General features: G+C 37.0%; 1 long non-coding RNA gene across 2 annotated transcripts; it reads right to left on the bottom strand.

Moving 5' to 3' along the window:
• Positions 1–1,575: 1,575 nt before the first annotated feature.
• LOC142528232 (uncharacterized) lies at positions 1,576–6,062 on the bottom strand. 2 transcript variants are annotated; one of them, XR_012815675.1, is made up of 3 exons: positions 4,134–6,062; positions 2,355–4,045; positions 1,576–1,808 (listed from the first exon to the last, which is right to left on the bottom strand). It is a non-coding gene; the product is annotated as an uncharacterized LOC142528232 (long non-coding RNA). The 2 variants fall into 2 exon arrangements; XR_012815674.1 differs by having other exon boundaries at positions 2,355–6,062.
• Between the last annotated feature and the right edge of the window lie 18,408 nt (positions 6,063–24,470).

Raw genomic sequence — 24,470 nt, 5'->3', positions numbered from 1 at the left:
TATAGAACGTCTCTGAGATAAAAGACTGAGTACCCTCGGAATCTAATAAGGCCTTCGTGGTTACTCTCTTAATGAAGATATTTCCCGAGGGACGTTAGCACAACACATAAACTTATACCCCAAAATACTAACCTTGACCTCATGCATAGTTGGAAATTCTTATCCAAAGTCTCAAATATTTGAAAATAACATATTTTTATCCCCAAGTAAAATTCGAACCATAAATGACAAAAATAATAATACAGTGTTGAATTAGATGGGTTACCAGTCAGTAGAGTTGTGTCTGGGTCTGCCTCCTCGGCCTGCAATGGAATACTCTCCCCTGGATTGGCTACCTCCACTGTGGGCAGTTCTTCAGCATGTGATCATAGGCTCCACACTTGAAACATTTGCTCGAGCCCCATAAACACTGCCCCATATGTTGGCGGTTGCATTTCGGGCACGGTGGGTACTCACCAAGCTTCTGAGGAGCCTTCTTTTGCTGAATAGGACCTTTGCCTTTCGGCCGTCCTTGAAATGGATCTTTCCGTGCTGTCTCTAGAAAGGCCTCTTAAACTGCTGCTGCTGCTGAGGTGCCTGATAGGGCCTTTCGCCCTGTCTATCATTATCAATATCTTTCTGGTCCTGTTCAGTCGCCAAGGCTCTAGATACAGCAACGACATAGGTTGTAGGACTAGCCACTCGAACATCACGGCGCAAGATCGGCCGTAAACCATCAAGGAAGTGCCTTAACTTCTCCCTGGCATCGTTGGCTATCAAGGGCACAAAGTGGCACCCTGCTCGAACTTCCTCACAAACTCCACCACACTACGGTCTCCCTGCCTCAAAGTCATAAACTCCCTGGTCAGGTGGGAGCGTACTTCCTAAGTGAAGTACTTGGAGTAAAACACCTCCTTGAAACCCTCCCAAGTAAGGGTCTGCAAATTCACTGCCACCGATGCACTCTCCCACCACAGTCTGGCATCCCATGTCAACAGAAAAGTGGCACATCTGACTCTGTCTACATTCTGCAGCTCAATAAAAGTGAATATCATCTGGATGGACTTAATCCATCCCTCCGCTATCATCGGGTCAGTAGTCCCCGAGAACTCATTTGAATCCATCCTCCTGAATCTCTCATATACCGCCTCTGGCCTGGGCCTCACTCATGTATCTCCCCCAGCATTGTTCCCCTGCATATCTGACGGTAGGCGAGGAGGAGTGGCCCTCTCCCCATCCCGAGCCTCTCTATCCTCTTCACCTGTCGCACGTGCAATCATACGTCTAGGAGGCATACTGTTCCACAATTTACCCAACACGTAAACCAACAAGCGAGAACATACTATCCATATCATAAGATGAGCGTAAATCAAACTTAAACATGCACATGTTGAAATCATGACCTTGATGCTTACTACATGAAAAATTTTTAGAACTATAAAACTTACAAACTTGAGGCGTGACTCCGTGAGCTTCTCGCAACAGGCAGTAGGCATAATCCTTTGCAAGAACATCACTCTGATACAAACTGTCACGTACCATAATTTAAAACTACTTAAAATTTGCGGAAAATAAAACAAATTCTTAAATAAGTAATAATCTCTCAAAATGAAATACAAGTAAAATGTTTGTCTAAATATTTGAAATATAAAAGAGCTTGCAATAGGTACTTGTTTAAACAACGTGAAGTAATTTAGATAAAATCAGAGTAAATGAAATTAACGTGCATAAAAATTCTTGAAAAATTAAGCGGTCCTCGGGTTAGGCCTCCGCACCGTCCGAGCCAACTCATTAGTCCTCGTTCCTTGCCTTATCATACTCGTCCTCACCTGCATCGATCAAGTCTAGTGAGTCTAAGTACTCAACATGTATAAACTGAAAGTAGGGAGTAATATATAATAAAACCAAACACATTTTAAAGTAGTTCATGCATACTTAAACTCTGAACATACTTACATAAACATAGACGTGTCATCATTTCATAAAAATTTTCATAAACATGCTTCATCATACATACTTAAACATGCATAATCATCATCATTTTGCGTAGAAATATGTTTAAAAGCAAGTGACCCATAACATAATACGCCTGATCAGACTAAACCACAGTACTGGGCTAGTAGGGATCATCACAGCCTTTCGACCGAAAATCTACTCCCACATACAAAAGATCCCCGGTCATGCTTTACTGGGTGGATTGGTCCCTGGTCATGCTTTACTGCTTCTCCATCCTAATCAAAACCCGGTAATTCTTTACTGGGGTGGAGAGGTCCCCGGACACGTTCTCCGGCTTCCAAACACGTAACATAATTGGTCACAAGATATTTCGCATACCTAAAAAATATAAAACATTTTATTTTACACGTCGAACATACCTATATAGCGTCGAGGGCTTCTTTGGATCTCGCTTGGGCGTCTGCGGCACATAATAAACAATTTTTTTTCCAGAATGCCTGGCGTTCGGGCTGTAACATTTACAGCTCGGGCGCGCCTGTCCAGAAGGCCTGGCGCTCGGGAGGTAAGAGCTTACCGCTCGAGCGCCGCCCAGTTCCAACGAAGCCTGCAACTCAAAATCTTCAAGAAACAAAAGAATACATTTTATAACAGTTTGAGCAGTCACACGAGAAAAATCATAACTCACTTGTCCCTTGGCCGAAAATTACGAATTTACTGTCAAATCGAAGATATCAAAAAGTAATACGTTTTATATTTTGAAAGTTTTCCAGAAAACTGACCGAAAATTCGCAGGATTCAAAATGACAGCAGATTTGGTTTTTGAGATTTAAAAGTTGTTCCAAAATCGTTTCAAACATCATTTATCAAACTTAACATAACATAAACGGATTTTTACACACAAGCGCATTCAAATATTTAGTATGACAAGATCGATGCAGAAAATAAAAGAATATACATGCCTTTGCGTTAAAACGCACGAAGATAACGAATACCGATGCGGTGGATTATGGGGGATGATCGGGAGACGCTTGCTACGCGATTCTTGCTCGAACAAGGGCGTAAATCTCCAGAAATTTGCAAGGGAAATGGGTTGGATGCCGAAGAAATTCAAGAACCCTAGTTTTCTTCCTCCAAAAATGAAAACACAATGTGTGTGTAAGTGTGTGCAACCGATGGGTGTGTGGGTGTGGGTGAGTTAAATGATTAGTTAGGGCTAAAAATGCTTAGTTAAATAATTAGTGATAAAATATTACTAATATAATTATTTAATCCCACTTAAAGATTTAATAAAATAATTAAATACTAAATTTTCAGATTAAAATTCCCAAATTCAAATTAGTATTTTTTGGAAAGCTTAAAATCTTGAAATCACCTAATAAATTAAATTAGGTTTTAAAATACTAAAATTTCATAAATCATTTAAAATACAAATTTTCTTGACTTGAAATAAAATAAAACAATATTCATAAATCGCCTAAATCGTCACCGGTCTCTTTTCCCGATCCCGTATCGAATATTCGTCTGAAACATAAAACTCAAAAAACATTTTAACGTGCATCAAATAAACATGTAATAATTTAAAATAATGCAAATCATAAATCATGCATCGTTAAAAATCATTTTAGAATTAAATAAATAATTTAACAATTTAATAAATTCATGTGTTTACGTGTACTGATTTTGGTTCTACACTATACATCATTTACAAGACTCTGTTGCAGGATTTCTTTGCCAAAGCCTCTCTAACAGAATAGAAAATCATCTTCACTTAGGGTGATAAGACTATTATCATCGATGCAGAATTACTAAGTTCCACCTTTTCTCTTCCCACTTTTGGGATCATTGATTTCTCTACCAACTTTAGACAAAATTATTAAAGAAAAGATACAAGTGATGATGGCCATCACGTCTAGAACCATAATGAATTGGGAATCTGTTATTTTCAAAATTATGTTTGAAACGATTTAGAAGAAAAGCACTTGTTTTTCTTATTATCTTAGTAAACTTTTGAAATATGTGGGATTTACTTTTATTTCAGAAAAAGATGGCACTTCCACTACTATGGTCGATGAGAAAAATGTGGTTGCCCTTCGATCAAAGCCCTCTGTTTCTGTGTTCATCGAGACAAAGAAGGAAATAAGATCTAGGAAAGAGGTCATCAAACCTCAACACAAACCAAGGACAAAGAGAAAGCTCACTTCTGTGATCAGTGACTCTGACCAAACTGCTTTAGATGAATCTATTGCTCTGACTCAACCCCTACACAAGCCAACCACAACCAAAAAGAAAATCAAGCCAACCATCTGAATCAAGAAAGCAGCAGCCATCACTGATCTTGATGATGTCCCACTCCAACAAGTTTTTACTACAACTGCCATCCCAGATCCACACCATGCACGACCCAAAAATCTTTCACCTCAACCTGCTCTGGATCCAGTTTTTATCCCTTCCTTTCCCACATCCTCGAAGAGGAATGGTAATTCGCGATCCTCTTCCAGAATCAATTGAATTCAGCATCAAAGTTCTCATTTCCACTTAAAAAGGTAAAGGGAAATTTCCAGTAGTCTCTATGGAAATAGAAGCAATATGACCCTTATCTTCTGTTCAAATTTCAATTGACCTACACCTGGAGGAGGTTGAAAGATTAGCTTCTGAAGAGATCGCCTATTTTAATGAATGGGTTCTTATTCGAACCACTTATCATCTCTCTTTTTCAAGGAAAAAATGGTCATTATGCTGCGGCACTAAGATTAGAAAGAAGAGTGTTTGATTAATCTCGAACTCAATCGGTGGTTGAAGAAATTAACAGAAAGAACTACATTCTTCTGAAAATCAAGATCCAGAAGCTAATTGTTGCTTAACTACTATGCGATCTAATTATGATTTTCAAAGGTCAACGTCATTTCGTGATCATGCCATATTCACTCAAATTTCATATGATTTAAGGACTTTGGAGTGTTCTGTCTCCTTCATCGAGCAAAATTTGCGCGAGGATGCATTTGTTGGGATTTCTAAGCAATTCAAAGTTAAGCTAGTTGAGGAACGGACCAAGACCTTTCCAAGAATGAGATATCCAGTGCTCCTACACATTCCTCTGCATGTACTATGCTACTGTGAATCAACCTCGTCCACTTCTTCAATACCATCTAAATAATAGATTTTTCTACAATAGAAGAAGTGATCAATTTCATTTCCCAAGAAGCCTCTGCCCGAGTAACTGTTGTTCCTGCTCCTACCATGATTGAAACTCTAGAATAAATTGTTCCACCCTCTATCATTATTGCAAAGAGAATATTTTTTTTTGTTTCTACCATTTCATCAGTCCACGAATCTGCGATTCTTGATCTTGAGATTTTCTCATCTGAACATCAAATTTTTTCTATCGATCAACAATCCAGTCAACTTGTGAGTAGTGAAATTGTTCCAATATCTGTTGAACCAAAACCCCTTATTGATCCATCTTCTGCACTGGTTCCATTTATTGAAAATCCAGTAGACACCTCAGCTGCACAGACCGAAAGTGTTGATCGCCTTATTCATATCAAAGATTGCATGAGAGCACTTCAACCAGTTTAGAAGTCAAAATTGAAGAAGTACAGTGTAGTTGCGCGAAGCTAACAAAGATCATCAAAACTATATCTTTTGAACAAGTCAGTGCAAAAGCAACTTTTGAATTGTTTAAAGAACGTCTGATGAAAGAAGTCGATTGTATTTACGAAGATGTTTCTCATAAGTATGTTCAGCTCAATCTTTTCAAAATTAATCTTGTACAGAATCGGGCGGATATAATTTTTTCTCAAACAAAACTAACCTCCTCTGATCATGCTCATGCTGACTCTATTCGCTCCTTTAATTCTAAGGTTGGCACTCTAGATGATAAAAAAGACTAATCAATCCCAATCTCTTCAAGCTTTGGACAACAAAGTTGGTAGCATCAATGAAAACTTGTATGATTTCATTCATTGGGTTAAATTTTTTACTACCAAAAAAGGGGAAGAAGATGCTAGGGAAAGAGTAGAACTAGATGCTAGGGAAAGAGCAAAACTAAGCAACAGGTCATGAATGATACCTCGGAGTGAAAGTGATGAGATCTAAGAAATCAATTTTGATGAGGAGTAGATAGTAGAATCAGAACTTGTTTTTATGCCTTATTTTATTAACTGATTTTGACTAACAATTGCTCTTATTTCAGTCGTAATGTTATCTAATTTCATGATCTCTGTTCTTGTCTGGTTTATTAGTCTTCTGAGTTTTGCCATCACGACAAAGGGGAAAATTGTTAGGAATATCTTAATTGTTGGTGATTAAAATTACTTAAGAAAAATCAGAACTCTTTTATAACTTTAGAAAAACAGAACACATCCTAATAATCATTACAGGAAATTTCAGAATCAACAACACACATACGACAATGGTTTTAACTAAAACCGTTGTTAAAAAACCGTTGTCTTTGAGCGAACCATTTAACAACAGTGGCTTTAACAACAGTTTTAAAAGGGCTACGACTTTAACCGTTGTCGTATGGCATTTTTCTTGTAGTGAATAAAATAATAGAAGACTTCTGCATGCTTACATTTCTGTAGTACTTAACCAAAAGAAACAGTAGCCCTTATTATTAGAAACAAGAAATAGTAGTCATATTGGTTGTCGTTTATGATGACAAGTCAGATTATGACTAATCTTATAACCTATTTTTTCAGAGATTGTTTCTATTTATTGTAACTGTTTTAAATCAGTAGTACACTTAATTAAATTCCATTTAGTGAAACGTAATGATCATTTACTACTGCTACCATATTTGGGTGAAAAACAAGTAACAAGTCTAAAATCTATCCAGGTACTCTCAACTGACAATAGAGTTGTTCTTATCCGAACGTTGACGAAGTGATATATAAGGATTTTCGAACGATTCACAAATAACAAGTGATCTATCTATCACTATATCAAAAAGAAGTTTTTCAATCACTCTCACACTCAAGCCTTTCATATATTCTATATCTGAAAATCCATCACACGCTTAAAGTTTTTATTCGATTCAAAATATCACTTGTTCTATTATTGTTTACACTCATTCTTTTACCATCTACTGTAAGGTGTGGAGTATTTGTAATATGTGGAAATAGACTTTCCCATAACTAGATTTTATTAAGTTTTGAATTGTAATACTAAAAGTTTGAGTTCGCAAAGATAAGTCTTACTAAAATGAGTTTGTACAAGAGTGTACTAGTCAATGTCTTTTAGTGATGCCTTCTTAAAACAAGTCTTACTAAAATGAGTTTGTACAAGAGTGTACTAGTCAATGTCTTTTAGTGATGCCTTCTTGAAACAGAAGAAGGGCTAGTCCTTCGAACTTTCAAAAACAAGCCTTGACTTATTGTATTATCTACTGCTTTATTGTTTCAATCAAGTGTTATGGATTGTTTCCGCACTTATAGTAGTCTACTGCACTTTATCATTTGAACGAGATTAGCTTCTAACCTCTCAAAAGGTCTGATTCACTTTTTCAATATTAGAAAAAGAAAATTTTGGGAGTGTTTATTCAACTCCTTTTTAAATACTCCACCAATCCTTACACTCAGAATATATGTGTATCACAAGCAATTGAAAAGTTCTCAAAATAGAAAAAGAAGTTGGAAATGTCAGTAGCGTGTATCAACAGATGTCACAACACATAATAAAATTTCATTTTTCTTCACACAAATTCATTCACAAAAACCGATACTCTCACATTATAATACAACATTTAAAGATCATGGCCTCTCTCGACCAGCACATGGTTACATTCGACAATCTTCAAAATGAATTAACACTCTTTTTTTTTTTTTTTTTTATAGTAGACCTCATTGTATATAAGATATACATTATCTTTTGAAATCTTACATCATATCTTTTCACGTAAATCAAGATAATATATTTCTATATTTTCATAATATCTTCAACTGTCACAATATATTGACAACAAAATGTTTTTTTCAATTATCTCCTTATTTCCAAAATTTTCAAACCCATTTTTAAAATTTTCTTGTCATGATAATTTCAAAAATTAAGCCTACCAAAAATAACATCTAACAAGAATTATTTTTGTTTAATTTGGAGTTGGAAGCTAAACAATATTTAAGTGGAACCCAAAAGATGGAATCAACTTTACAAACTTCCGTTGATGGAGGAATCCAAATGTCTAATCTTAAAAGTACTTTAAATGCTCCACAATAATGAAGTGGTGGGAGAATGTCCATAATATTATCATGTGAGAAAAAAGACAATGATAATTGAGGGGTGTGGTGGTGGGGTTGAAGGGCTCTTTCCAGATAAAGTAGTTTTTCCTCTCACATGCACATCACATCCAAATGGAATCACATACTTATAATTAAACATCTCACATTGAGAGTCCCCATACCATCTGAGAAATAAACCCACATCTAATTTATCATTTTCAAAAATTGGATTTTATTTTTACGCTCTTTTCTATAAATAATTTTTATTTTATGTTGGATAAAATTTTAGCACAACCCATTAATTTGAGTTGAGTAACAAAGTACACTTCCTGGAGGAGTATTACAATACATTAATAAAATACTGAGAAAATGACAAAGACAGGCCTGTTTCTTTCCAGTTTTCAAGAAACTTGACCAATTCCTCCCTCCACTGGAAATTTTTTCAAAGAAAAGACAAAGTGCAAAGCTCACATTTACCAAGCAATTAACCTAAGAAAATTAGATAGATAAAACCTACATAAATTATGTGGATCAATTCATATAAAATTGGTCAAAACTACCTCATCTGTAAGATCGAATTCCCGGCTTATGCATAGACAGAGGACTGGGAAATTACACATTACAAGTGCCAACTAGCTTATTCCAAAGGAGATTTCTCGTTTCTTTTTCTTTTTTCCCTTTTTTGACTTTTTTACCTTTTTAGCTTTTTTAAACGGGCAATTAGGATTTCTACCAGGGCCTCCATAATAAAAGTAATGTTCCCAATCTCCATTACTCCCGATTTTGACATCGTAACAGGTGGATTGTTCAGTAAAGGTACCAAGACCTTTGGGAGATTTAAGATTGTTGGAGCTATCCACTACTTATATGTTTCTGAAGTAGCTTGATTTTCCAAAACCTTCTTCCGGAAAATGGCCCCTGCCCATTTGAGTTGTCGTGTGTTGTCCATTGCGTTCAGAATTTACAATCTCGCCGCCCCATTCGATCATGGATGCACTGTCTGCCTGGTACGAAAACAAGAAAGATGGCCAATACCCTAACACACAGTCGTTTCCAAATTGCATCCACCAGTCTCCCTCTTTTGGATCCTACATATCAGCGAAAAGAACAAGTCAGATAGGTGTTTAACCAAGAAACCAAGTAAACAATGCCCTTAATTTGCATTGGGCCCCTAAGGAAGAGAAGTAAATTTGGAAGCTGAATCGTTACAATCGGCATGCAACTATACAATGGACTCCTGACATTTATTATGTTCCACTTGAAGAAATGGAAAAATTGATAAATTTGTCTTATAAGTTTATAATTTTTTTTGTCCCATATCTTTGTTATATTTGATTTATATCCTATATCTTTGTATTATTTAGGCATTTGATCTTTTTTAGTTAATTTCAACCACAACAGTTGAAGTGACGTTTTTCTTTGGTGACATGTAAACTTTGAATGAGTAGTTTTGCAAAATCATACATAATGTGGAATTTAGCATACACATCAGCTTTTATTAGAGGGAAAGTGGGCACCTCTTCCCGTCTAGATCTATCAACATTTATTTTAAGGGAGAAACAAATTTTTATTTTCCACTAAAAAAATATCCAATTTTATGATATACGTGAAGTTATTTTTACAAGAAATTCGGATTCGATCTGCATTTGATCTTTATCTACCACCACCGAATTATGGTATGTAATCTTTATTCCTTAAGCATCCATGAGATGTATTACAAATGCTAATAATGGTTTTATAGTGATCGAAAATGAAAAGCATTTGAAGAGGATATGTGAAAATGGTTTGAAAATTTTAGAGAAGAGAACGTATACAATGAAGAAGGGCATCACAACATTCTTTTCAGCAGATATTCTCATGATAAGGATTCATGTACCAATGAACAAAAATTAGGTTGATTATAGTCACATAGTATGCTGTTTTTCTTTTGCTATTTTGAGACATGGATCAAAATTATGTTTGAATTGTATGAATGTGATTGTTTATATTTATTGTATTTGTTTGATAGATTGGTGTGGCCCCGTGGATATGGATCGGTTGGACTGAATCACGTTAAAATTATATATGTTCTTATTTTTACTTTCATTTTTACATTTACTAGCAAAAAAGATGTGAGGCACATTCAAAAAAGTTGTTTTGGTAAAATTAATTATCCTAATGAATTAGTGTCACATCTATTTTTTTAATTAGTTTTGACATTAATATTGTTAGAACATTTAGTTTTGGTGTTTGATAAAAACAACACAACCGAATTCGAGCAGAAACTGAAATCATTAGCCCAATTGATCGCAGCTCAAATTGATATACAGCGTAAAAATCAACCTACCAAACTGATTTAGGAACTTTTGATTTAATTCAAACCGACAAGCTATCAGTTTAAATAATATCGTTACAAAGACCTTATCGATCAGTTATTAAGGACCAAAACCTAAAGTAATACAGATTTTTGTTCATATCGATCAGTGTTAAGGATCAGAGTGACAGTATCTGTCAGAAGTCAACTGTTACCAGAAAAGACGATGAATCGACAACAAATACATTTGTCGTCATGAAAGAATATTTTTTTGTACAAGTTACTAGTAAAGATTGAGACAATATATGAGATCAGTTGAACTAGCCAGAGACAACAATTCTCAACTGCAAACAAAGCCAAATCTCTTTGCAAAAATATTACAAAAAAAGTCAGATTAAAGAAGAATCACACACTGATTCATTATTTATCTGATCATATCATGGACAAAATTCTTCTGTTTACTTCACATAAGTTGTGAGCAAGAAACTCTACTGGTCTAGGTCTTCAATTATATTTTCACTAAGAGTTTCAGTTAGGCAATGTTAAGATAATTTCAAATAACTTATAATTACCAAAGTCTTTTATTACAAACATTCTTTGAGGATGAAGGGGTGACGTAGGAGTATTGAAATCTCCGAACATCCATAAACATTCAGTGCGTTCATTTATCATTTAGTTTATATTCTCTTAACCATGCAACTGAATAATCATTTGTTCAAATCAGTTTTAGTAAGACTACTTCCTCACAGTTTACACTGATTGACTTGATGAAGACTCTATCGACAATAAGAAAGTTTCATCATTTTTAACACAATCGAAACAATTCAACAAAAATTTATTCACCTTCATCAAAATTTCTAATCTCGATCCTGACAAGTGGTATTAGAGCGATTCATTCTTGTCTCTGAACAAAAAATTTCTCATGCCGTCATTAAGTAAGATTCCAATATTCTCCAAATAAGACTTCGACGATTGAAAGATTATAATACAGGCTCACTTAGCTACTCAAGACGATGATATGTGGTTCGTCATCATAGATGGAACAATGAGGATAATGAAGGCAAATACAGTTGTAGCCATCACTGAAGGTGCTCCTCAAATGCTAGAAAAACCAAGAAGTGAGTGGACAAACGATGATAAAAAGAAAGCAAATCTTGAAAATGTGGCAAAATAAAATCTATACAAAGCTCTCGACAAAAACACATTCAACAAGATCAAAATATGCAAAATTGTCAAAGAAATATGAGAAAAGTTGATCATTTGTGTGAAGGAAATGAGTATACCAAAGAAAATAAGCTCTCCGTGGCCATATAGAAATTTGACTATATTAAAACAAAGGCTGGAGAATCTATGTCTGAATTTGATGAAAGAGATAGTGGAATCATAATAGAACTCAGTGCACTTGGAAAAGTGTACAATACAACAACCGAGAAGTAATTCTCAAGATAATGATAGGACTACCAAAAGAATGAGATGTCAATACTATAGCTATGCGTGAATAAAAAGACTTGAACAAAATGGAACTACAAAACTTATTTGTAGGCTTGAAAGACTATGAATTTGAATTGCAAATAAGGGAAGATGATCAACCTACTGCCCAACTGACTAAAGATTTAACTGCGGTTAAACTGGAGCCATCAGTTTCAAATGAAAAGTCAGCCGAACAATTAAGTAGTGATGCTATGTCACTATTCATAAAAAGGTTTGGGAAATTTCTAAGAAAAAATCAAGGCAACTTTCAAAACGTCAATTGAAGATCTTATCAAAAGAGGGGGTCAACTGATTACTCCAATGCCTTTTTCAATTGTGGATAAAATTGTCACTTCATAGAAGACTGCCTTAAAACAAAGAAGAATGACAGGAGGTCATCTGAAAAGGGCAAGAGATTTTTTGACAAAAGGAGATCCAAGAATGAAATTTTTTTTCTAAGAAAGCCATGATCAAAAGGCGATGGTAGCTGAAGAAAACAAATCAGAATGTGCTAATTCAGACTCTGGATCATCTGAATCAGAAGACTCAAGCAGCTCCAGCAATGATGAAAAAGTGAAATGCTTAATGACAAATGATGTTGAGCTTGAATCTACTAGTGAACATGTGTATGACTTAAGCTCAACTGATTTTTTATGAGAGGACCTTGTCAATGTACTTTATGACATGGTCAATGAGTACCAAAGACTTTCTCAGTCATTCGAGAAAATTAAAGCTAAGCAAAGTGTCCTATCCGACAACATAACTGAATTTGACTGGGAACAGTCTAGTGGGATGTTGAGTCTAAGGGCAGAAGGTTAAAACTGAAAATTTGAAGCTAACTTAACTAGTTTCATCCTGTAATAAGTATTCGGTTATGTTAGTTGAAATGCAAGAGTTGTAGAAACAATTTGGAGACAAAACCGGACTCGATTTCAGCAATAAGAAAAGGATTCCTGAAACTAGTACTCAACCAAAACTGAATATATGCAAATGAAAATATATTCACTTTGTGAGATCCAGTATGGTATATGAATTATCAAAAACCTTTCCATCAAGTTGAAATGCCTATTGAGGATATGAACAAAAAGGAAATTTTGTATTGGTTACGTACCTGAGAGAGCCAGTACTAAGCCTAACTGGTTTCAAACCAGTTCAGATAAGCATAACTCAATGAAAGGTAAAACTAAAATTATTTTAATTGCAAACCCATTCAGAAACAATATAAGCTGACCAATGAAGTCGGAAAAAGTAAACCACATGTTAAAAGTAAACAACACAACATGTGGTCTCTATTGCACGCAAAATACATAACACATATATTCATTTACAACTTATTTAGAGCACAACCAATGGAAAGCCAGTTAAGTTGATCCAAGTTTGGGTTCCAAAAGTATTAATCACGTCTAAACCCAAATAAGTCTGGGTACCATAATTTTTATTCGTTTGTGATTGCAGGACACCAAGACTGAACCGACTAAGAAGTCAGTCTAGTACTTGGACAGTGGATATTCAAGATAGATGACTAGAAAAGCTAAATTGCTAGATAAACTGACTCAGTTTACTGGACCAAAGATTACATTTGGAGATGCTTCTCAAGGTAGAACCGTGAGTTAAGGTAAAGTTATCCATATTAACATTTACATCGAAAATATATTACTTGTTGAAAATATTAAATACAACTTAATCAGTATAAGTCAGTTATGTGATAATGACTATTCAGTTGAGTTCGGTAAACACAACTGTAATATCAAAAATAGATCTAAATGCATTATAATGACATGTGACTGATGTGGTAACACATACAAAGTCAGTTGGACTACTCAACAGAATGAACCTATATGCTTTCTAGCATTCAACTCATCAAAGAACCAGCTATGGCAAAAAAGGTTAAATTATTTAAATTTCAAAGCCATTACCAACCTGAGCAAAAATGATGTGGTCAAAGATCTGCCCAAAATTAATTTTATAAAAATAAAGTTTGTCCAACTTGTCAGTTTGGGAAGAAAGTCAAGTCGTATTTTAAAAACAAAGGATGTAACTCATCAACCCGAAGCTTAGAACTGTTGCATTTGGATTTTTTTGGTCTTATTTCAATCACAAGTTTAGGGGGGGAATGAAATACATCCTAGTTATTGTCGATGATTTCTCAAGATTTACATGGGTCATCTTTTTATATAAAAAACCAAACTGGTACTCAACTGATTAAAATTTTCAAAAGACATCTAAATTAAAATAAAAAAGAATTGACAAAATCAGGTTTGATAGAGGAACTGAATTTGTTAATCATACCTTATCTATATTCTTAGAAAATCTTGGAATCAGACCTGAATTCTCAACAGCTAGAACATCTCAACAAAATGGAGTTGTTGCGAGAGTGAATATGACCCTTAAAGAGGCTGCTAGAACAATGCTTATTTATTCTGGAATTTCTCAAAAAAATTGGGCAGAAATAGTGATCATAGCATGATATACTCATAACAGATCAATGATTAAAAAGAAATAGGGCAAGACACCCTATGAGATCTGGCATGGCAAGCAATCCATGTTATCCTACCTCAAAACTTTTGTTTACAAATGTTTTATCCATAATAATGATAAAAATCATCTGACTGCTTTTGACGCTAAGTCTGAGGGTATATTTCTTGGTTATTCATCTATTAGCAACGCTTATAATGTATTAAACAAACGTACACTAAATGTTGAAGAATCTATGCATATTGTGTTTGATGAAACAGGGTCGACTAAAAAACCAACTGATACAACGAAACTAATCAATCGATTTGAAGAAATCAGCCTGGAAGATGAAAGTGACGAAGAAACTCCAACTATCAAAAGAATAATTCAATCTTCAACACCTGAGATATTTGACAAACCAATTGGAAAAAATGATGCTTCAGTTGATTAGTTAGTTGGCATCCAAAGAAACGATGAAATCCAAAATTATGTCAACCTAACAGATAAACCAAATGAAGTCAACCAAACATCTGACATAAAAAATGATGTCAATCAAACTGATTCAATTCCAAAAGGTACGTTGAATGAACCATACTACAGGTGGAACATGAATCACCACACGGCTCGGTGATAGGTAACCCATCTGCTCTCATAAGAACCAGAGGACATATGATTAATCAATTTCTATATGCTGCCTTTATTTCTAATTTCGAACCCAAAAAGATTGATGAAGCCTTAACTGACAGTAGCTGGATTGATGCTATGGAAGAAGAGCTCAATCAGTTTACTAGAAATCTTATATGAGACTTAGTTCCAAGGCCTTCTCATCAATCAGTTATAGGTACAAGATGGGTCTACAAGAACAAACAGAATGAAGATGGAACCACAGTAAGAAATAAAGCAATACTAGTGGCTCAAGGATTTAGGCAAAAAGAAGGAATTAATTATGATGAAACGTATGCACCAATAGCCAGACTAGAAGTAATCAAGATGTTTCTTGCCTGTGACTCTTACAAGAACTTCAAAGTATACCAAATAGATGTGAAGAATGCATTCTTGAATGGACTATTGCAAAAAGAAATCTATGTGGAACAACCACCAAGTTTTATCAATAATTTATTAGCTAATTATGTCTGTCGATTAAACAAGGCTTTATATGATTTAAAACAAACTCGAAGAGCTTGGTATAAAACATTGTCTGAATTTCTAGTTAATCATAACTTCCGTACATGCACTATTGATAAAAATCTGTTTAAATTCATCAAAGGAGATCATACACTATTAGTAAAAATATATATTGATGATATCATTTTTAAATCAACTAACCCCAATCTATGCAAGAGTTTTGTTAAACTGATGCAAGAAAAGTTCGAAATGAGCATGATGATTGAACTGAACTTCTTTCTAAGACTTCAAGTAAAGTATATGGATACTGGAATCTTTGTCAGTCAGACAAATTACACAAAATAACTACTCAAAAATTTGGAAAGGAGTCAAGTTCATCTGCAATAAACATGTAGAACCCAAAATTCAGTACAGGTATAACACATGCATTTATTAAATTGTCAAATTGCTTATTTAAGTTTAAATGGATTTTTAGCGATGCATGACTTATTCAAATGCATTATTTTTAAATTATTTATGTTTATGTTATTCACGTTTAAATATTTTCTTGATTTTCATGTTTCAGGCGATTAGTCGATGCGGAATCGAGGAAAAGAGACCGGCGACGATTTTGACAATTTTAAAATGCGGTATTTTATTTTAAGTTAAGAATGAGGAATTTTAAATGATTTACTTAGTTTTAGCATTTTTAAAAGCCTAATTTATTTATTTAATGATTTTAAGATTTTAAAACTTTTAAAGTTTAGCAAGTGTGCATTTTATTTTAAATTAGGGGACTTGGCTTAGTAGTGACAATTAGCATTTTAATTAGCATTTTAATTAATATTGTTAATGGTGTAATTAAGCCATTTAATTCCCTAATTAAACCTAAAACTCACGCACACACACACCTACCCACACACTTACACGTTAAAAACACACACACACACAATTCCTCACACTCTATTTCAGATTTTGAGAGAAAAAATATTAGGGTTCCTAGAGCAAGAGTGCAGCCGCCCCTCTATGAATATTTCCAACGAGTTTTCATTGATTTTTCTTCAAGAAAATAGTGTCACGTTCGTCCCGGATCAAGCCTCGCGCCGTTTCCGCCTCGGTATCGCCGTATCGTGAGTTTTAAACATCAAAAGGCATGTATATTCTATTTTTCCTGCGTCGATCTCGTCGTATAATGCGTTGTGTTGTTTATTAAGCGTAAAAATCCATGTGTGGTGTGCAAAGTTTGAGCGAAACTTGTTAGGTTGATTTTTGGAAACGTTTTTAGATCTAAAACTCAAAATTTACTGTTCATTTAAATACTGAGATTTTTCGGTCACTTTTATGGAAAAACGTTCAACATAAAAAACGTAGAAATTTTCGATACCTTTGATTTGACAGTAAATTTGAAATATTTGGATAAGAATTGAGTGAGTTATGATCGTTTTCGTGGGACTGCTCAAACTGCGTTTTCTGAAAATATATGCTATTGACGTGTTCTTGAAGTTTTATTGTTGCAGGCTTCGTTGAGGATCAACGGGTGATCGCTGCTGCATATAGGTATATTTTTAATGATGTTAGGATGGTTATTAACGTTTCGTTTCGTGTCGTTAGGCACTTGAGAGAATGAGTAGTTGTAAAAATCGTTTTGTTGTCAAAAGTTGTGTTCGCGGGTTTATTGTGTTACTTGTGATACGTGGTTGTTTTGGAGCAATTGTATAGGCTTGAGTCAGTGTTATAGTATCCTAGGATGGGTCTCGAGGTGTCGATTCATGGTCGAGATGATCGAGCTAGGGGGATTAAGTCACAAGCACAGAAAATTTCGTTGGTTTGCTCTTCCCGCAGGTACACGGACCCTTACAAGGACCCTGGCACGGGGTCCGTGCCTTTGTTTCTTCTGAGATGTCAAAATACAGTGGGTACACGGACCTGTAGACGGACCCTTACACGGGGTCCGTGCTTGAGTTATTTCAGTAGAGTGAAGATACAGTACCTACACGGACCCGGACCCGGAGGGGTGCACGGGGTCCGTGTTCTCCATTTTTGGGAAAAAGTTTTAGTGATTGTTTTGGGGTTTTATGCCATGGTTTAGTACGATAATTAAACGAGATCAAGTCTCGAGTAATCTAGAATGTCATAAGCTATTTATTTGATTCGGTGGTGAGCACGAATACCTACGTCTAAGTTATGCAAGTTAAGTGTTGAAATTCATGATAGTATGTGCAGCAGTGGCCCCAAGCGAGATCCAATGAATCCCTCAACGCCAAGCAAGTATGTTCAACATGCAAAGAAAATACTTTTAAGTTTTTTAGGTATGCTAAATGTCTTGTGACCAAATTATGTATGGGATTGGAAAGCGGTAAAGTATGACCAGGGACCAATCTACCCCGTTAAATTATGAAAGAGTTTAGATTAGGGTTGAAAAGCGGTAAAGTATGACCAGGGACCAATCCACCTGTTAAATTATGAACGGGGATCTCATGTATGTGGCAGTGGATCTTCCCTGTCAGCCCAGTACTGTGGTTTAGTCTGATCAGACGTATTTATGTATGGGTCACTTACTTTGAAACATGCCTCTACGCAAAATGATTTAAGTTTATGTATGTTCAAGTATGTACGATGTAAGCATGTTTAAGAAAAGTTTTATGTTGATGGCACGTCTATGTATGTATGTATGTACGTATGCTCAATCTTATTTATGTATGTTCAAGTTCCAGTATGTACGTTCTATTTTAAAGCTGCATGTGATCTTATTACGCAGTACTCGTTACTTCCAGTTTATACATGTTGAGTTTTTAGACTCACTAGACTTGATCGATGCAGGTGAGGATGAGTTTGAAGAGACGAGAGGTGGGGACCAGTGAGCTGGCTTGGACTGAGCGGGAGGCTAAACCCGAGGACCGCCATATTTTAAGTTCTTATGAAATGTTCAAAATACTCTGATTTCACGATTTGATTACAATGTTTAAACAAGCATTTTCCCTTAGTAGCTCTAGTTATGTTCACTCTTTTGCAAATATTTTCTGTTGGACAGTCGTTTATGATCACAGTTTGAAAGCTTATTGGTGTTTATGAAAATTTTTATTTTTCAGCAAATTTTAAAATAGCTAAAAAATACGGTACGTTACAGTTGGTATCAGAGCGGTGTTCTTGTAAAGGGCTATGCCTACTGCCAGTTGCGAGAAGCTCACGAAGCCACTCTTCAAGTCTGTAAGTTTTAAAGTTTTGAATTATTTCATGTATTAAGCATTAAGTCATGATTTCAGCATGTAAATGTTTTAAGTTCGAATTACGTGCATTTTATGCTATTGATATTATGTTCATGCATATTGGTTTTACGTGTTGGGTAAATTGTTGGAACAGCATGCCTCCTAGACGCATGATTAACCGGGAAGCAAGGGATGATGAAGAAGAGGCTCGAGAGGAGGGGAGAGACGCTCCACCTCCTCCACTGCCAGATATGCAGACACAGATGCTTGCAGGTATGACTCAGTTCTTCGCAAAGTTTGCGGGAAACCAGGCAGCAGTGGACACGGGGGCGAGGCCCAGACCATAGGCTGTGTACGAAAGATTTAGGAGGATGAATCCTAAGGAGTTCTCGGGGACTAATGACCCGATGATAGCTGAAGGATGTATTAAGTCCATCGAGGTGATTTTCTTATTTATGGAGCTGGAAGATGCATATAAGGTCAGATGTGCCACATTCCTTCTGACAGGGGACGCCAGACTGTGGTGGGACAGTGCGTCTCTGTCGGTTAATTTGGAGACTTTGACTTGGAACGGTTTCAAGGAGGTCTTTTACTCCAAGTACTTCACTAAGGAAGTACGCTCCAGATTGACTAGGGAGTTTATGACGCTGCGACAGGGAGACAGCAGCGTGGCAGACTTTGTCAGAAAGTTTGAAAGGGGGTGTCACTTTGTGTCCCTGATAGCTAATGATGCCCAGGGGAAGCTGAGGCATTTTATGGACGGTTTGCGGTCGATCTTGCGCCGTGATGTGAGGGTTGCTTGTCCTACTACCTATGTCGTTGCCGTATCTAGAGCCTTGGCGGCAGAGCAGGACCAAAGGTATATCGAGAGTGATGGGCAGGGCAAGAGGCCCTATCAGGCACCTCAGCAGCAGCAGCAGAAAACCCAGTTTAAGAGGCCTTTCCAGGGATAGCAAGGGAAGAAGTCATTTCAGGGACCGCCGAAAGGCAAGGGCCCTGTTCCACAAGAGAAGGCTCCTCAGAGGCCGGTTGAGTACCGAGTGTGCCCGAAATGCCACCGCCAACATTCGGGACAATGTTTATATGGATCAGGCAAGTGCTTTAAATGTGGAGCCAGCGATCACATGTTAAAGGAGTGCCCACAGTGGAGGCAGCCGACCCAGGGAAGAGTGTTCGCCATGCATGCTCAGGAGGCGAACCCAGACACGACACTATTGACCGGAAAACTTATTTGATTAAGCACCATATTAATTGCCAAGCATGTGTTGGAATTTATTTGGGGTTTATTTGTGTGCTAGTAATATTTTTTGGTGATACGGGATTTAAATTTCTTCTATGCTTGAGGTTAAGGTTAGAATTTTGGGATATAAGTTTCTGTGTGCTAACGTCTCTCAGGTAACATTTTCATAAAGAGAGTATCCACGAATGCCCTGATAGACTCAAGAGCCACTCACTCTTTTATTTCGGAGACGTTCGCTAGTCAACTGGACGTCAAGTCTATTGGACTCGACATGAGCTATTCGGTGACAGTCCCATCAAGGTAAGAATTGTCAGCTACTAGTGTGGTCAGAGACATTGATCTCGAGCTGCAGGGCCACCAAGTTTACGTCGATCTGATCGTGTTGCCGATGCCAGAATTTGATATTATCTTGGGAATGGACTGACTGACAAATAACAGAGTTCTCATTGATTTCAAGAAAAGGTCACTGTTGGTAAGACCTTTGGACATGGAGCAGTTTCTCTTTGAGCCAGATAAATGGAGAAGTTTCCCTCGCATGATCTCTTGCATTCAAGCGCAGAGTCTTATTCACAAGGGTTGTCAGGCTTTCTTGGCCAGAGTTTTTTCCGCACCTGACATACCAACATTGTCAATAGCTGATGTACCAGTAGTCAGAGATTTTCCCGGCGTATTTCCGGATGACTTCACAGGCCTTCCACCAGAGAGAGGTGGAGTTTACAATTGACCTTGTGCCAGGCACCGTGCCAATCTCTAAGGCACCGTACCGTTTAGCCCAGCTGAGATGTTAGAGCTCAAGCAGCAGATTCAAGGGCTTCTAGACAAAGAATTCATCCACCCTAGTTTCTCACCATGGGGCGCATTAGTGCTCTTTGTGAAGAAGAAAGACGGGAGCATGAGGCTGTGTATCGATTAACTGAGAACTGAACAAGGCAACGATCAAGAATAAATACCCACTTTCAAGGATCGATGATTTATTCGATCAGTTGCAGGGAGCTACTAGTGTTCTCTAAGATAGATCTTCGATCGGGGTATCATCAGCTGAAGGTGAAAAATGCAGATGCTCATAAGACGGCCTTCAGAACCAGATATGGGCATTTCGAGTTCTTAGTGATGCCATTCAGACTGACAAATGCTCTAGCTATATTTATGGACTTGATGAATCGAGTTTTTCAAGCCCTACCTAGATCAGTTCGTCATAGTATTCATTGACGACATTCTTATATACTCGAAGAGCCACAAGGAGCACGGTCAACATCTGAGTACAGTTTTGCAGGTTTTGCAGAGTCGTAAGTTGTTTGCGAAATTCAGTAAGTGTGAATTCTGGTTGGAGAAGGTAGTATTTTTGGGGCATATAATATCTAGCAATGGTATCGAGGTGGATCCAGCTAAGATAGCAGTAGTTAAGGAATGGGTTGAACCGAAGAATGCATCAGAAATTCGCAGTTTCCTAGGCCTAGCAGGCTACTACAAGAAATTTATTCAGGGATTTTCTTCGATTGTAGTACCACTCACTTCATTGACTAAGAAGAATGCCAAATTCATTTGGAGTGGCGAGTGCCAAAAGAACTTTGATACTTTGAAGCAAGCTCTCATTTCAGCGCCAGTGTTAGCCATGCCATCATGGCAAGGAGATTTTGTGTTATACACCGATGCATCTAAGCTCGGGTTAGGCGTAGTGTTGATGCAACATGATCGGGTTATAGCTTATGCTTCCAGGCAGTTGAAAGTGCATGAGAAGAACTACCCGACTCATGATCTTGAGCCGCCATTGTCTTTGCGTTGAAGATATGGAGACATTACTTGTACGGCGAGAAATGTCAGATATTCACTGATCACAAGAGTCTCAAGTATTTCTTCACACAGAAAGAGTTAAATATGAGGCAGAGACGGTGGTTAGAGTTGATAAAAGACTAAGATTGTGAAATTAGCTACCATCCGGGGAAAGCTAATGTTGTGGCAGATGTCTTGAGCCGAAAGGTTGCAGTCGTAGCACAGTTGTCAGTGCAGAGATCTCTTCAGTCATAGATTCAGAGATTCGGGTTAGAGGTTTATCATGAGGGCAGGGCTCCTAAAATGTCTAATCTGACAGTCCAGTCTTCCTTGCTAGACCAAATCCGTGCAGGATCAGCCTTCAGATGAGCAGTTATAGAAATGGAGACTAAAGGATGAGGCCAAGGGCAGTGTACTCTACTCAGTGTCTGATGGTATTATGAGATACAGAGGTAGAATGTTGGTTCCTAGTTTTGATTCGATCAGAGAGGATATTCTGACAGAGGCACATGCATCTCCGTATTCTATTAACCCAAGAGGTACCAAGATGTACAAGGATTTGCAGTTTCTGTATTGGTTGCCAGGTATGAAGAGAGACATCCGCCGATTTGTATCTGAATGTTTCACTTGTCAGCAGGTGAAGGAAGAGCATCAGAGGCCAGCAAGGATGCTTAAGCCACTCCCTATCCCCGAGTGGAAATGGGAGAATATCATCATGGACTTCGTGGTTGGTCTGTCGAAGTCAGTCAGAGGATTCAATTCCACATGGGTTATAGTGGATCGACTTACCAAGTCGGCACATTTCTTGCCAGTGAAGACAACTTTCTCCATGACGTAGTATGTGGAGCTCTATATCAGGAAAATAGTCCGATTGCGCGGAATCCCAGTTTCTATTGTGTCCGACAGGGACCTGAGGTTTACATCGTCCTTGTGGAAGAGTTTGCATGGAACCATGGGGACGAAGTTTCTATTCAGTACATCTTTTAACCCGCAGACAGATGGCCAGTCTGAGCGAGTGATTCAGATTTTGGAGGATCTATTGCGAGCCTGTATAATCGATTTCCATGGGACTTGGGAATCTAAGCTACCTCTAGTGGAGTTTACCAACAACAACAGTTTCCAAGCATCTATTGGTATGGCTCCCCACGAGGCATTGTATGGGAGGAAGTGCAGATCGCCGATTCATTGGGATGTAAGTCGGTGGGAGAGCAGAACTTGGTCCAGAAATAGTTCAGCAGACTGCAGATGAGGTGGTCAAGATCCGAGACAGGATGAAGACCGCACAGAGTCGTCAAAAAAGTTATGCTGACAAGAGAATAAGAGATCTGGAGTTTGCCGTAGGTGATCACGTCTTTGTAAAGATAGCACCCATGAAGGGTGTTATGAGATTTGGGAAGAGAGGCAAGCTCAGTCCAAGATTTATTGGACCGTTCGAGATTCTTGACAGAGTTGGGACATTAGCTTATCGTGTAGCCTTACTGCCGAATCTGGCCGGTGTACACAATGTGTTCCACGTCTCGATGCTAAGGAAGTACCTAGCTAATCCTTTGCATGTTTTGAGTTATGAGCCGTTGCAGCTTGCTCCGAATCTGTCGTATTAGGAAAGACCTGTCCAAATCCTAGACAGACAGGAGCAGGAGACTTCGGAACAAGGTGACCAAGTTGGTCAAAGTCCGGTGGCTGAATCAATCAGTGAAAGAGGCCACTTGGGAGACAGAAGCAGAAATGAGGAGTTGCTATCCGGAATTATTTGGTAAGATTTAATTTCGAGGACGAAATTTATATAAGTGAGGGAGGAACTGTAGAGCCCAAAATTCAGTACACGTAAAACTCATGCATTTATTAAATTGTCAAATTGCTTATTTAAGTTTAAATGGATTTTTAGCGATGCATGATTTATTCAAATGCATTATTTTTTAATTATTTATGTTTATGTGATGCACGTTAAAATATTTTCTTGAGTTTTATGTTTCAGGCGATTAGTCGATGCAGAATCGAGGAAAAGAGACCGGCAACGATTTTGACAATTTTAAAATGCGGTATTTTATTTTAAGTTAAGAATGAGGCATTTTAAATGATTTACTTAGTTTTAGCATTTTTAAAAGCCTAATTTATTTAATTTATGATTTTAAAACTTTTAAAGTTTAGCAAGTGTGCATTTCATTTTAAATTAGGGGACTTGGCTTAGTAGTGAGAATTAACATTTTTAATTAGCATTTTAATTAATATTTTTAATGGTGTAATCAATCCATTTAATTCCCTAATTAAACCTAAAACTCACACGCACACACACCTACCCACACACTTACAAGTTAACACACACACACACACACACACAATTCCTCACACTCTATTTCAGATTTTAAGAGAGAAAATATTAGGGTTCCTAGAGCAAGAGTGCAGCCGCCCCTCTCTGAATATTTCCAATGAGTTTTCGTTGATTTTTCTTCAAGAAAATAGTGCCACGTTCGATCCGGATCAAGCCACGCGCCGTTTCCGCCTCGGTATCGCCGTATCGTGAGTTTTAAACATCAAAAGGCATGTATATTCTATTTTTCCTGCGTCGATCTCGTCATATTATGCGTTGTGTTGTTTATTATGCGTAAAAATCCATGTGTGGTGTGCAAAGTTTGAGCAGAAACTTGTTAGGTTGATTTTTGGAAACGTTTTTAGATCCAATACTTAAAATTTACTGTTCATTTAAATACTGCAATTTTTTGGTCGCTTTTCTGGAAATACTTTCAACATATAAAACGTAAAACTTTTTGATACCTTCGATTTGA

The sequence above is a fragment of the Primulina tabacum genome, chromosome 16, assembly GCF_025594145.1.
Source record: "Primulina tabacum isolate GXHZ01 chromosome 16, ASM2559414v2, whole genome shotgun sequence".
Taxonomy (NCBI): domain Eukaryota; kingdom Viridiplantae; phylum Streptophyta; class Magnoliopsida; order Lamiales; family Gesneriaceae; genus Primulina; species Primulina tabacum.
Note: the sequence above shows the minus strand (reverse complement) of the source record. Positions and strands in the feature narration are given on the sequence as shown.